The sequence below is a fragment of the Sus scrofa genome, chromosome 6 (genome assembly GCF_054392235.1).
Source record: "Sus scrofa isolate SSC_HxYL_T2T_F1_AM1 chromosome 6, Sscrofa_HxYL_maternal_Yorkshire_Landrace_v2.0, whole genome shotgun sequence".
Lineage (NCBI taxonomy): Eukaryota > Metazoa > Chordata > Mammalia > Artiodactyla > Suidae > Sus > Sus scrofa.
This window is the reverse complement of record NC_139388.1, coordinates 59464074-59477529: the sequence shown is the minus strand read 5'-3', so window position 1 is coordinate 59477529 and position 13456 is coordinate 59464074. Positions and strand designations below refer to the sequence as shown.

The following is a 13456-nucleotide window of genomic DNA, read 5'->3' as shown; positions in this document are numbered from 1 at the left end:
CCTGGGGCTCCTGTACTTTCTGGGCCTGGAAAGCTTGGTTGCAACATCCTGGCTCTGTATTCAGACACACATTTCATTTTCTGTCTTTGGCAACCTAATTGACTTCTCTGAGCCTTAGATTCTAAATTTCACATTGGCCAGGACCACCATGATTATAGGACACAAAATGCACCCAAACTTCTGTAACCCACAAGCAGAACAGAAAGACCTCCCTGCATGGCGAGTCTGAGAGTTAAAAAAGGACTTCAGGCATGGCTGCATCCAGATGTTCGAGTGAGTCCGCTTTATTGACTTCATTCTCAGGCAGGTCTTCGTGATGATAACAAATGGCCATTTGGAGCTGCAGGCTTATCATGCTGCATCTCTTATGATGCCTTCAGCTGCAGAAAACAGAATTCCTGACAGAAAGAGCTGAAATGGTAGAGATTTCTTTTGCTTATCTAAGAAACGCTTTAAAGACACAAAGTCCCAGGGTTAGTTTAGTTGTTCAACTGTCAAGCACTGGGTTGGCATATCTGAGATTCATTTTGCTCACCCCTCATGGGTACAAACTGTCTGCACCAGCCCCACACGTCCTGTTCTCACACAGTGAAATCTAAAGCAGAAACTGTGGAGGGGGGCCTCCTCTTATGTGTTGGCCTTTTTTTTTCTCCCCAGAAAAGTTCTCCTTATTTCTCATTTGCCAGAACTGGGTTCTCCGGCCATGCCAGGTTGCAAGGCAGTCTGGAAAGAGAGCATCTGTCATTTCTAATTTATTTTGTGGGGTGTGGGCTTTGCCAGCCAGGCAGCACAGAAAGGGCGGTGATTGTTGGGTAGGAAATTGACAGGATTTGGTGCAGTTACAAAGAATTAGGAAACAAGCAGTAATAATAATAATAATGATAGCAGTTCCCGTCGTGCCCCAGCAGAAACAAATATCTGACTAGCATCCATGAGGACGCAGGTTTGATCCCTGGCCTCTCTCAGTGGGTTAAGGATCTGGCGTTGCCGTGAGCGATGGTATAGGTCGCATGTGCAGCTTAGATCTGGCGTTGCTGTGGCTGTGGCGTAGGCCCGCAGCTGTAGCTCTGATTCACCCCCTAGCCTGGGAACTTCCATATGCCACAGGTGCAGCCCTAAAAAGCAAAAAAACAAAAAACAAAAAACAAAACCCACCAAAATTAGGATAGTCCCTCCCTCTTTCTCTCCTCTCTCTCTCTCCCTCCATATCATTCAAGGAAAAAAGACTTCTGATTGGTTCTGCGCAGGTCTTGGATGATCACCCCCCACTGCAGCGGCCGACTCCGCCCCCCGCCCCCAAGCCCCGCCCATCTGACCCGGCTTGGCGAGGCTCAGACCCTCTCAGGAACGCCTCCCTTCTGGTCCAGCTGTGAATTCACCTCCGGACGTCCTCACGTTCTTTAGTAGAGAACATGGCCAGGGCGGGGGAGGGGGGGTGTCCCTGGATTGACAGCCCCACTAGACTCCCGTGGGAGTGGGTGGGGGCAGTCCTTCCAAGCAGTGGATGGCCACTACATCCCACCCCTGGCTAGCTGACACTCATTCACACCCACTTGCTCCTATACATCATTTCAAAACATTCTACTGTGGAAAAAAAAAAGGTACAACCACCATATCTGTTTGCTAGGGCTGCTGTAACAAGTTACCGCAAATTGGCTGGCTGGAAATGACAGAAATGGATGCTCTGATCCTTCTGGAGACCGGAAGTCTGAAGTCAAGGTGTCAGCAGGATTGCTTCCTCCTGAGGCCCTGGGAGAGAGGCCAGACCATGCCTCTCATCTAGCTCTGGTGGCTGCCTGAAATCCTTGACTCCAATCTATTTCTGTCTTCATATCACTTTGTCCCTCATGTCTCTGTGTCTCAAATATCGCTGTCCCCTTCCCTACATTTTAAAGCACATAGAGGAGTTCCCGTCGTGGCACAGTGGTTAATATATCTGACTAGGAACCATGAGGTTGCGGGTTCAATCCCTGGCCTCGTTTAGTGGGTTAAGGATCCGGTGTTGCCATGAGCTGTTGTGTAGGTTGCAGACTCGGCTTGGATCTGGCATTGCTGTGGCTGTGGTGTAGGCCGGTAGCTACAGCTCCAATTCGACCCCTAGCTGGGAACCTCCATATGCCACAGGTGCAGCCCTAAAGAAAAAAAAAAAAAAAAGCAAAAATAAATACAGCACGTAGAACACTGATTTTTTTTTTTTTTTTTTTTTTTTTTGCGCTCTAACTAGGAGTCCACACACTCTTTTCTCAAAGAGTGAGCAGCACTTTTCAAACCCTAATAAAGATCAAGGTTATGAAGGCACAATATATTTGTTAAGTTCAGCTTAAAGGTGAACAGGGCAGCCTATTAGCATCCACAAGGATTGCTAGTTGGTCTTCACCTAATAAACATCCTGAAAATATCCATGAGAAGACAGTCCATCATGCCAAAGAAACGAGATCCTTTATTTTGTTTCACTTCATTTCTTTTTTCTTTCTTTTTTTTTTTTACAGCCACACCTGCAGCATACAGAAGTTCCTAGGCGAGGGTTTGAATTGGAGCTGCAGCTGCCAGCCTACACCACACCATGGCAACGCCGGATCTGAGCTGCGTCTGTGACCTACAACACAGCTACACTGCAGCTTTTGGCAACCCAGGATCCTTAACCCATTGAGCGAGGCCAGGGATCGAACCCATATCCTCACGGCGACAATGCAGAGCCACAATGGGAACCCCAAAACAGATCCTTTAAATCAACTTCATACCCCACTGGTTTCTGGGGCATGCTGCTACTTTGTTCTTTTTGCCATCTTTGATGACGCCACTACATTCAGCAGGTGTATCTGGTACACAAGTGAGCTTTGAACTTGAGCCTAGACTCAAATTCCTCCTCCCCACATATTAGCGGTGTGGCTTCAGATCAAGAATATAACCTCTCTATGCCCCAGTTTCTTTAGCTGTGAGATAGAGAAATGATAATGCCTACTTCACGAGAATGTTATACAAATGAAATAATACCCACGAGACACTTAGCCTGGTATTTGGTATGTAGTAACTGACTCAAATGCTAGCTATATTAATATGGATAACAATGGAACTCATAATTGCTAATAATTATTATATATTATTAGAATGTATGTGTGCATTAGGAATCTTCATAATTACTTTAATATTGACTGACCTATTATATAAGCATCAGCTGTTCCAGAAGGGAGGAAGACGTCTTAGTGCCGGGAACTGTAAGCAGGACCATTTTTTAATCAGCAATTTGCTTTTAATAGGCATACGTTGGTTATAATCATCCTTATATGCCTTTTCTTTTTCTTTTTTTTCTTTTTTTGCCTTTCTCTTATAAAGCTACCTGTCAGTGGATTTAGGGACCAGTCTAAATCCCAAAAAATCTCATCTGGAAATTCCTAACTTAATGACATCTGCAAAGACCCCTGGTCTTTTACATCACAGGCTCTGGGGCTTCGGGACAACGACCTGTCTTTTGAGGGCCACCATTCAACCAGCTACAATCACCTTGAAAAAACAGTTTATGGGAGTTCCCGTCGTGGCGCAGTGGTTAACGAATCCGACTAGGAACCATGAGGTTGCGGGTTCGGTCCCTGCCCTTGCTCAGTGGGTTAACGATCCGGCGTTGCCGTGAGCTGAGGTGTAGGTTGCAGACGCGGCTCAGATCCCGCGTTGCTGTGGCTCTGGCGTAGGCTGGTGGCTACAGCTCCGATTCAACCCCTAGCCTGGGAACCTCCATATGCCGCGGGAGCGGCCCAAGAAATAGCAACAACAACAACAAAAAAAAAAAAGAAAAAAAAAGAAAAAACAGTTTATCAGTTTCTTACAAGGTTAAACCTCAACCGATCAGAGCTCTCGTCGTGGCACCATGGAAACAAATCCGACTAGGAACCATGAGCTTGCGGGTTTGATCCCTGGCCTCGCTCAGTGGGTTAAGGATCTGGCGTGGCTGTGGTTGTGGTGTAAGACAGCAGCTATAGCTCCGATTGGACCCCTAGCCTGGGAACCTCCATATGCTGCAGGTGCAGCCCTAAAAAGACAAAAACAACAACAAATCAACATACCATGTGACTGAGCAACCCCATTCCCAAGTTTTCACCCAGGGGAATGAAATCATACGTGCACAGGAATAGTCACAGCAACCTTATTCGCGGTATCTCCCATCTGGAAAACTGGAAACAACAGAAATGTCCATGGGGGGAAAACAAATTGTATGTCCATAGGGGGGAAAACTACTCAGCAGTGAAAAGAACTACCTACTCGTATGTGTAGCACTACAGATACACTTCAGAAACAGTGTGTCTTGTGAAAGGAGCCAGACACAGAAGAATACTAACTGTAAGATTCCATTTATATGAAATTATAGACCAGAGAACACCCATCTATAGGGACAGAAATCAGATTAGGATTGCCTGGGGCCAAGCGAGTGGGGATGGGGAATGATTACATACAGGTATAAAATAACCTTTTGGGAGGTTGGAACTGGTCTATGTCTTTATTATGGAGGGGGTCATATACTGCACAGACTTGTCAAAAACACGTACAATCGGTGCATTAAACTTTTCTTAAATTGTGGTAAAATACACATAAAATTTACCATCTGAATCCTTTTGAAGGGACAGTTCAGCAGTGTTCATTCACACTGGTGTGCAGCCGATCTCCAGAACTGTTTTCATCTTGCAGAGACTTTATATTCATTAAACAACAACTCCTCATTCCCCGATCCGCCCCCCAGCCCCTGGCAACCACTATTCTACTGTCTCTATGAATTTAACTACTCTACTCTGGATACCGCATATAAGTGGAATCATACAGTACTTTCCTTCAGTTGTAACACATGTATCACACTAGTGCAGGATGTGAATGATTAAGGAGGGCGTGTTAGGGTGTAGGGAATTAGTGTACAGAGTCCCCATTAGAGTAGACCGGCACTTTCTGTACTTTCCGCGACATATTTTTTTTCTGTAAATCTAAAGCTGTTTTTTTTAAAAGGCTGTTAATTTCTTTTTAAAGGATAACAGATGCCAATCAGGCAAAAACCACAGGTGTCCATTATATGAGTCCTTTGCGGCAGCAGGTGTCCATTCTAAAAATAGTTTGCACGTCTGGGGGTGATTACGGAGACTGGAAGGGATAATGAAGGTGTGTGCCCTTTGCAGCCTCAAGTATCTGAGACCAAGGTCATTCACGATGCCTGGGCACACGGTTTCTCTCTCCCTGTGATGTCGTTCTCGAGACCGCTCCTATGACTGCTGCTGCGGAGACACGGAGCCAATCCAGAGCGGACTGCCAGTGACGACACCAGTCGCCAAGGCCTCCAAGGGCCCAGAACATAGTGGCGCCCTCTGGCGGGGAAAGGGAGGCAGTATGTGAGAGACAGCCAATCTGGTCAGCTGACTTCGGCCAAGTTCCAGTGCCTGGTGCAACACCCCCTGGCAACTCAAGTCACTTTCCATCTCCAGAAACCCGACCAGAAGAGAGACATGCTGAGAGGAAGCAAAGATCAAGAATCCTGGCATCCAATCAGATACAGGAATTAACGCAACAGCCGTCCAATCAGATGAGCGGATCCAACCAAATAGAGCAGGTATCCAAGTAGATGGGGCAGAGTTGCCATGACGACTCGAGTCTCTACAGGGTTTGCAGGGTCCCCGCGCTCAGACGCTTTTGAGCGCCCCCTGGCGCTTGGCCCCTTACTCCAGCAAGCGCGTGCTGGCTGAAGGCAGCCAATAAGGCCGGGTACAGCCTCCGTGACGTCACTAGTTGCGGAGCGGGCCCCCGGAGTGCGTGAGCTCGAAGGCGAGTTCGCGTGAGCTCTTGCGAGCCCGCGGGCGGGTCGCGCGCGCTTTCTCCAGTGCGGTGGTTGGTGCGCATGCGCTCGTGTTTCTCTTTCTTTTTTTTTTTCAGCGTGAGGCGCGATAAAAGGCGGGAAAGAGCCTGAGGCGAAGCGTGAGGTGAGACGACCAGGTGGACCAGGGGGACGACCGGGTTGACTGACGGACCCATGGACGGAGGGGGACCCCCTCTGAGCCGGAAACGCTCTGGCAGAGGATGTGGCCTCTTAAAAAATCTTCCTGAGGGACAGAGCCCCAGAGATGGCCCGACAGAGAAAGGCTAGAGGAAAGTGACGCCCCCTACACACACACACACACACACACACACACACACACACACGCGACGGTGCAGCCAGTTAGAAAGTCGCAGGGGTGGAGACGCTGGAAGCGACGAAGGAAGACATTGAGGTGCCCCGGGGAAGGACCCCGAGGCGAGAGAGACAGTGACCGTGATGCGGAACGATGGGGAGGGTTGTTATCGAGTCGGAGGGGACAGACAGGACCTGAAGGCAGAGGCGGCGGGGGCGAGGGGAGGGCGGACGGCGGCGGAGGCGGCGAGGAGACGCCGGAGGCGCTGCGTCGGAAGTGGCGGCGGGGGCGAAGCAGAAGCAGAGACGGCGGAGAGAGGGAGGCCCCGAGGGGTGAAGGTTGCAGAGGAGATGGAGTTGGGGGTGGACGCGAGGTCGACAGAGACTGGGGGGACTAAGACAAAGGCCCCAAGATGCCTGGACAGAGTCCACAGGGTCTAAGAACCAAGGCAGAGAGAGAGAGACCAAGGGGACCGTAAGACAGAAGAGCGTCACCAGGAGGGAGAGGAAGGACAGGGACAGGAGGGACAAAGACCAAGGGGACAGTGATAAAGGGGAAAGAGATGAGGGGGACAGTGGCAAATAGAGGAGGTGATGATCACAGACAGAAGACAGGGGCGATCAAGATACAGAGGACAGTGACAGGAGAGAGCAAGAGATGAGAGATGGAAATCATGCGGGGGGGTGTGTGTGACAAAAATAGAGGGAAAGGTGGGAGTTCCCCATCATGGGCAGTGGTTAATTAATCTGACTAGGAACCATGAGGTTTCGGGTTCGATCCCTGGGTTAAGGATCCAGCGTTGCCCTGGGCTGTGGTGTAGGTCTCAGAGGAGGCTCGGATCTGGCATTGCTGTGGCTGTGGTGTAGGCCAGCGGCTCCAGCTCCGATTCGACCCCTAGCCTGGGAACCTCCATATGTCGTGGGAGCAGCCCTAGAAAAGGCAAAAAGGCCAAAAAAAAAAAAAGCAGATAGAGGGAAAGGTGCCAGAGACAAAACTGAAGGCAACAGGGACAGAGGCAAAGAGGACAGGCAGAGGGGACAGAGATAAAGGCACGTACAGAAAACGGTATTAGGGAAGGAATGGACTGATCTACAGAGCAGTCAGAGACAATGCAAAGTGGCAGAGAGGGAACAGAAGCAGAGGGGGCAGAGCTGGGAGGGTCAAAGGCAGAGAGGGGACCATGACAGGAATAGAGGACACAGAAGCAGAGGGAGGGTAGTTGAGATGGTGGCTTCAGAGTGGGAGGAGACAGAGACCCAGAGACAGAGAGGGAACTGAGAAGGCACAGACTCTGAGTAGGGAGCAATAGTGATGTCACTCTGGTGACTCCAGGGGAGTCGCCACACATTCAGTGATGCAGTGACAGGTAAAGGAATAAGGGCAGAGAGAATGGCGCTGGATAGAAGGGGCAGTGATGGAGGTGGTGGAGGCAGTGTAGAAACAAAAGGCATAGAGACCAGAAAGGGGAACAGGGCAGAAATAGAGGGCCTGGCGACCAAGGTCGAGGCTGGCTCAGCAGACATCCTGGAGATAAAGTCGGGGAGTAAGGGTACGGGTGGAGTCAGAATCTCTGGGATTGTACCTTACAGAGGAGGAGAGAGACGGAAGAAGAATATGACCAAGGCACAACAAAGAAAGATAGGGACACGAAGACAGAGACCAAGTCAGTGAGATAAGTAGAGAGACAGACTGGATTTTTTTTAAAAAAATCAACTGAGGATATTTACAAGATGTATTGCACCGCTATGTTCATTGCAGCACTCTTCACAAGACATGGGAACAACCTAAATGTCCATGGACAGATGAATGGATTAAGAAGATGTGGTATAGATACACAATGGAATACTACTCAGTCATGAAAAAGAACAAAATAATGCCATCTGCAGCAACATGGATGCAACTAGAGACTCTCATACTAAGTGAAGTAAGTCAGAAAAATATGATAAGGTATCACTTGTATGTGGACTGTGAAATATGGCACAAATGAACCTATCTACAAAACAGAAACAGATTCATAGACACAGAAAACAGACTTGTGGTCGCCAGTGGGGAGGGGGAAGGGAGCGGGATGGACAAGGAGTTTGGGGTTAGTCGTTGTGAACTGTTACATTTAGAATGGATAAGCAGTGAGGTCCTGCTGTACAGCAGAGGGAACTAGATCTGGTCTCTTGGGATAGAAGACGATGGAAGATAATATGAGAAAAAGAATGTATATATATGTATGCCTGAGTCAGTTTGCTGTACAGCGGCAATTGCCACAACATTGCAAATCAACTGTACTTCAATTAAAAAAAAGTTTAAGCTTTAAAAAAAATATATAGGAGTTCCCACTGTGACTCAGCAGGTTAAGAACATGACATAGTGTCCGTGAGAATGCCAGTTCAATCCCTTGCCTTGCTTAGTGAGTTAAGGATCCCATGGTGCTGTCCAGATTTGACCCCTAGCCTGGGAACCTCCATATGTCTCAGGTGCAGCTGTAAAAGAAAAAAGGAAGGAAAAAAAATAATATGGAAAAGCTGAAAGTAAAACAATGGAAAGGAATATAATGTACAAATGCCTAAATAAAGCTGGCATAGCTATAAGGTTTGGGTGGGTTGTTTTTTGGTTTGTTGTTAAGGGCCACACTTGAGGCATATGGAGGTTCCCAGACTAGGGGTCCAATCAGAGCTACAGCTGCCGGCCTACACCACAGCCACAGTAACGTGGGATCCGAGCCGCGTCTGTGACCTACACCACAGCTCACAGCAATGCTGGATCCTTAACTCACTGAGCGGGGCCAGGGATCAAACTTGAGTCCTCATGGATATGAGTCAGGTTCCTTAACCCCTGAGTCATGACAGGAGCTCCTATAAGTTTAATTTAAAGCAAGAAATTAGGGCTAAAATGATATTTTAATGATAAAAGTTCAATTCACTAGAAACTTTTGAAATTTTTAAATTTCCATGCACCTAACAACATAGTGTCAAAATGTATAAACTAAAAATTGATAAAACTATGAGGAAAACTACATAATTCAACAATGATAGGAGTTCCTGTCTTGGCACAGTGGTTAACAAATGTGACTAGGAACCATGAGGTGCGGGTTTGATCCCTGGCCTTGCTCAGTGGGTTAAGGATCCGGCATTGCTGTGAGCTGCGGTGTAGGTCGCAGACGCGGCTCGGATCCCATGTTGCTGTGGCTGTGGCATAGGCTGTGGGTGCGGCCCTAGAAAAGGCAAAAGACAAAAAAAAAAAAAATGATAGTGGGAGATTTGAACCCACTTCTCAATAAATGCTATCAGCCAATAGAAAAAGATCATTAAGAATATAGAACTTTTTTTTTTTTTGTCTTTTGTCTTTTTAGGGCCACATCTGTGGCATATGGAGGTTCCCAGGCTAGGGGTCAAATTGGAGCTACAGCTGCCGGCCTACACCACAGCTCATGGCAACTCCACATCCTTAACCCACTGAGCGAGGCCAGGGATTGAACCCGCAACCTTATGGTTCCTAGTCAGATTCGTTTCCGCTGCACCACAACAGGAACTCCAAGGATATAGAACATTTGAAAGACAAAAGTGTGATGTCATGGACATATATTTACCACTGTAACCACCAGCTTCTAAATGCATACCTCATTCAAGCACAGACGGTGGATTTATAAAAATTGATCACATTCTGGACTATAAAGTATCAAATTTCAACTGTTTGAAATCAAACAGAATATGTTCTTTACCACAATAAAATTGTTATAAATTAATAACAACAAAAAACTTTAAAAATCCTCGCTTATAAATTAAGAAATGCTCTTTTTTTATTTTTATTTTTTATTTTTTTTGTCTTTTTGCTATTTCTTTGGGCTGCTTCTGCAGCATATGGAGGTTCCCAGGCTAGGGGTCGAATTGGAGCTGTAGCCACCGGCCTACGCCAGAGCCACAGCTACGCGGGATCCAAGGCGTGTCTGCAACCTACACCACAGCTCACGGCAACGCCGGATCCTTAACCCACTGAGCAAGGGCAGGGACCAAACTCACAACCTCATGGTTCCTAGTCAGATTCGTTAACCACTGCGCCACAACGGGAACTCCCGAAATGCTCTTTTAAATAGCCTCTGGGTCAATGAAGAAGTTGTAATGGAAATTACAAAACATTTTGACCTGTGTGATAACAAAAATACTATGTAGGAGTTCCTGCTGTGGTGCAACAGATCAGGCGGTGTCTTGGGAGTGCTGGGACACAGGTTTGATCCCCAGACCAGCACAGTAGGTTAAAGATCTGGCATTTCAGCAGCTGCAGCATAGGTCAAAACTGGGACTCCAGTCTGATCCCAGGCCTAGGAACTCCATAAGCTGCCAGGCACCCAAAAAAGAAAAAAAAAAAAAAATTCTGTATACTAAAACTTGTGTGATGCAGTCAAGCAATACTTAGAGGGAAATTTGTTAACATTAAATGTATCCATCTTGAGGAGTTAGAAAAATAATAGCAAAACACATTTTGAAAAGGAGAAAATTGCCATAAAGGGGGAAAACATTAAATAGAAAGCAGACCTTCAGTAGGATAATCAACTAAAAGTTGGTTGCTTGAAAGGCTTAGAAAAAAATGCCAACCTCCATTGATATTGATCAAGAACAAAAAGAGAAAGGGTGTTAAGTAGCTGATATGAGGAATTTAAAGGGGGACCTTGCTACAGGTGCTACAGATAGTAACAAGGTAAAAAATGGATACTAAAAAACTTTATAGGAGTTCCTGCTGTAGCACAGCGGAAACAAATCTATTATCCATGAGGATGTGGGTTTGATCCCTGGCCTTCTCAGTGGGTTAAGGATCCCGCGTTGCTGTGAGCTATGGTGTGGGTTGCAGACACGGCTCAGATCCCTGGTTGGTGTGGCTCTGGTGTTGGCTGGCAGTTACAGCTCCAATTAGACCCCTAGCCTGGGAACATCCATATGCCTGTGGGTGTGGCCCTAAAATGCAAAAAAAAAAAAAAAAAAAAAGAACTTTATAGTAATAAATCTGAAAATATAGATGAAATGGACAAATCGCTGGAAAACTGTAACCTGCCAAATGTGACTCAGAAAGAAAATATAGCTTTTGCTAAATCCTAATACCATTTAAGTAAATCATTAGTTTTAAAAAATATTCAATATCTTTTTTTTTTCTTCTTCTTTTTTGGCTGCCCCCTGGCATATGGAGTTCCTGGGCCAAGGATCAGATCCAAGCTATAAGCCATTATTGTGACATAAGTTGCAGCTGGAGCAAGGCTGGATCCTTTAATCTGCTGTACCCAGCAGGGAATGGAACCTTCGTCCTGGCACTGCAGAGATGCCACCAATCTTGTTGCGCCACAGTGAAAACTCCCGAATCAGTTACTTTTTAAAAAATTAACCACAAAGAAAATTCTGAGTCCAGACATTGTCAGTGGCAAGTTCTGCTCAACATCTAAGGAAGAAATAATTCCAATAGCATGTAAACTCCTCCAGAGACTAGAAGAGTAATCACGGGCCAGTTCATTTTATGAGGCTAGCCTAACTTTGGTACCCAAACCCTGACAAGGAGAGTCTGAGAAAAGAAAATTATAGGCCAATATTCACTTAAAAAATAATGATGAAATGAATATAAAGGAATCCATGTTCTGTTTTTTCCCTGAATAGCTGCTGTTGTTGCTGCTTTTCTTTTTCTTTCTTTCTTTTTTTTTTTTTTTTGCTTTTTAGGGCCACTCCCGAGGCATATGGAGGTTCCTAGGCTAGGGTCGAATCAGAGCCGTGGCCACCAGCCTACACCACAGCCACAGCAACACCAGATCCGAGCCATGTCTGCGACCTATACCACAGCTCACAGGAACACTGGATCCCCAACCCACCGAGTGAGGCCAGGGATCGAATCTGCATCCTTCTGGATCTTAGTCAGGTTGGTTAACCACTGAGCCTCGAAGGGAGCTCCCTCCTTAATAGCTTCTTTGCAGCATTAAATGTTTTCAAAAATAATTTTAGAGAGGAGTTTCCATTGTGGCTGAGCAGGTTAACAGCGCAAAGTAGTGTATATGAGATTGCAGGTTCGACCCCTGGCCTCGCTCAGTGGGTTAAGGATCCAGCGTTGCTGTGAGCTGTGGTGTAGGTCACAGATGCGGCTCGGATCTGGTGTTGCTGTGGCTGTGGTGTAGGCTGGTGGCCACAGCTCTGATTTGACCCCTAGCCTGGGAACATCCACCGTGTGCTGTGGTACGGCCCTAAAAACAAAGAAAAATAAAATTTAAAAAAAATTTGGAGAGCCCATACTTTGCTGGCTCTTGAACGTGTTCTTGGTCTGCCTCTCAAGTTAGCTAGTATTGGTTCCATGCGGAAGGGAGAGCAGGGAAAAGGAGCGTGTTTGGCATGTTTGAGAGACAGGAAGCAAGCCAGAATAGCCAGCAGGAGGGAACATAGTGAACGGGGCGGGGGGGGGGGGTACGGGGCTCAAAGTAGAGGCTTAGAAGCAAGGAATCAGGAGTTCCCGTCGTCGTTGTGCCGTGGAAACGAATCCGACTAGGAACCATGAGGTTGCGGGTTCAATCCCTGCCCTCGCTCAGTGGGTTGAGGATTTGGTGTTAATCTTGAGCTGTGGGGTAGGTCGCAGACGCAGCTTGGATCCTGCTGTGGTGTGGCATAGGCTGGCAGCTGTAGCTCCAATTGGACCCCTGGCCTGGGACCCTCCATTTGCTGTGGGCATGGCTCTCAAAAGCAAACAGATAAATTAATTAATTAAAAATTTAAAGAAAAGAAGCAAGGGATAAATTGGATAGGGCCTTGTGGCCATAGTGAGAAGTTTCCTTTTTATTCTAGGAGGAAATGGAAGCCATGAGCTAACTAGGCCAGAATTCAAAACCTTCTACATATACCATGCTGTGTATCTCAGGTGAGTCACTGTACCTCTCTGATCTTTAGATGTTCTCAGTGTGGGAAGAGAGAAGAAAGAGAGAAATACACCAGGAAGGAGATTCCAGGGCCGTTGAATTTTCTCCTGTCTTACACCCTCCCTCAAAAGTGGGGCAGAGAGATTTCCTTCAAAGAAGGTAAGAGTGGAGTTTTCCCAGAGAGCCTCTGTACCTTGAGTTCTTTGACCCAGTCACTTGTGACCCATATCAAAGCTCCGCTACAGCAATGGGGAGAGGGATCCTGGACCCCCTGAATAGGACTTCATAACCTGGGGCCTGACCTCACGGGGTCAAAAGTTTCCCTGAAATTGTTTTCAGAGGTCTGTCTGCATGTGTTTGCCTCTGGGGAAAGGGTTTCTAGATCATCAGGTCCTCAAAGGATTATTTCACTGGCAATGAACAAAACTCCAATTCCGATTGGCTGAGAAGAAAG

At 46.9% G+C, this 13456-nt stretch overlaps 1 protein-coding gene across 1 annotated transcript in view; it reads left to right on the top strand.

Moving 5' to 3' along the window:
* Positions 1-5795: 5795 nt before the first annotated feature.
* Positions 5796-13456, top strand: part of LRRC4B (leucine rich repeat containing 4B) — a 65364-nt gene continuing 57703 nt past the window's right edge. The window contains exons 1-3 of the mRNA XM_084961453.1: positions 5796-5948; positions 7896-8061; positions 13034-13161. The gene's annotated coding sequence lies outside the window, so the exon portion shown is untranslated. The remainder of the gene's footprint in view (positions 5949-7895; positions 8062-13033; positions 13162-13456) is intronic.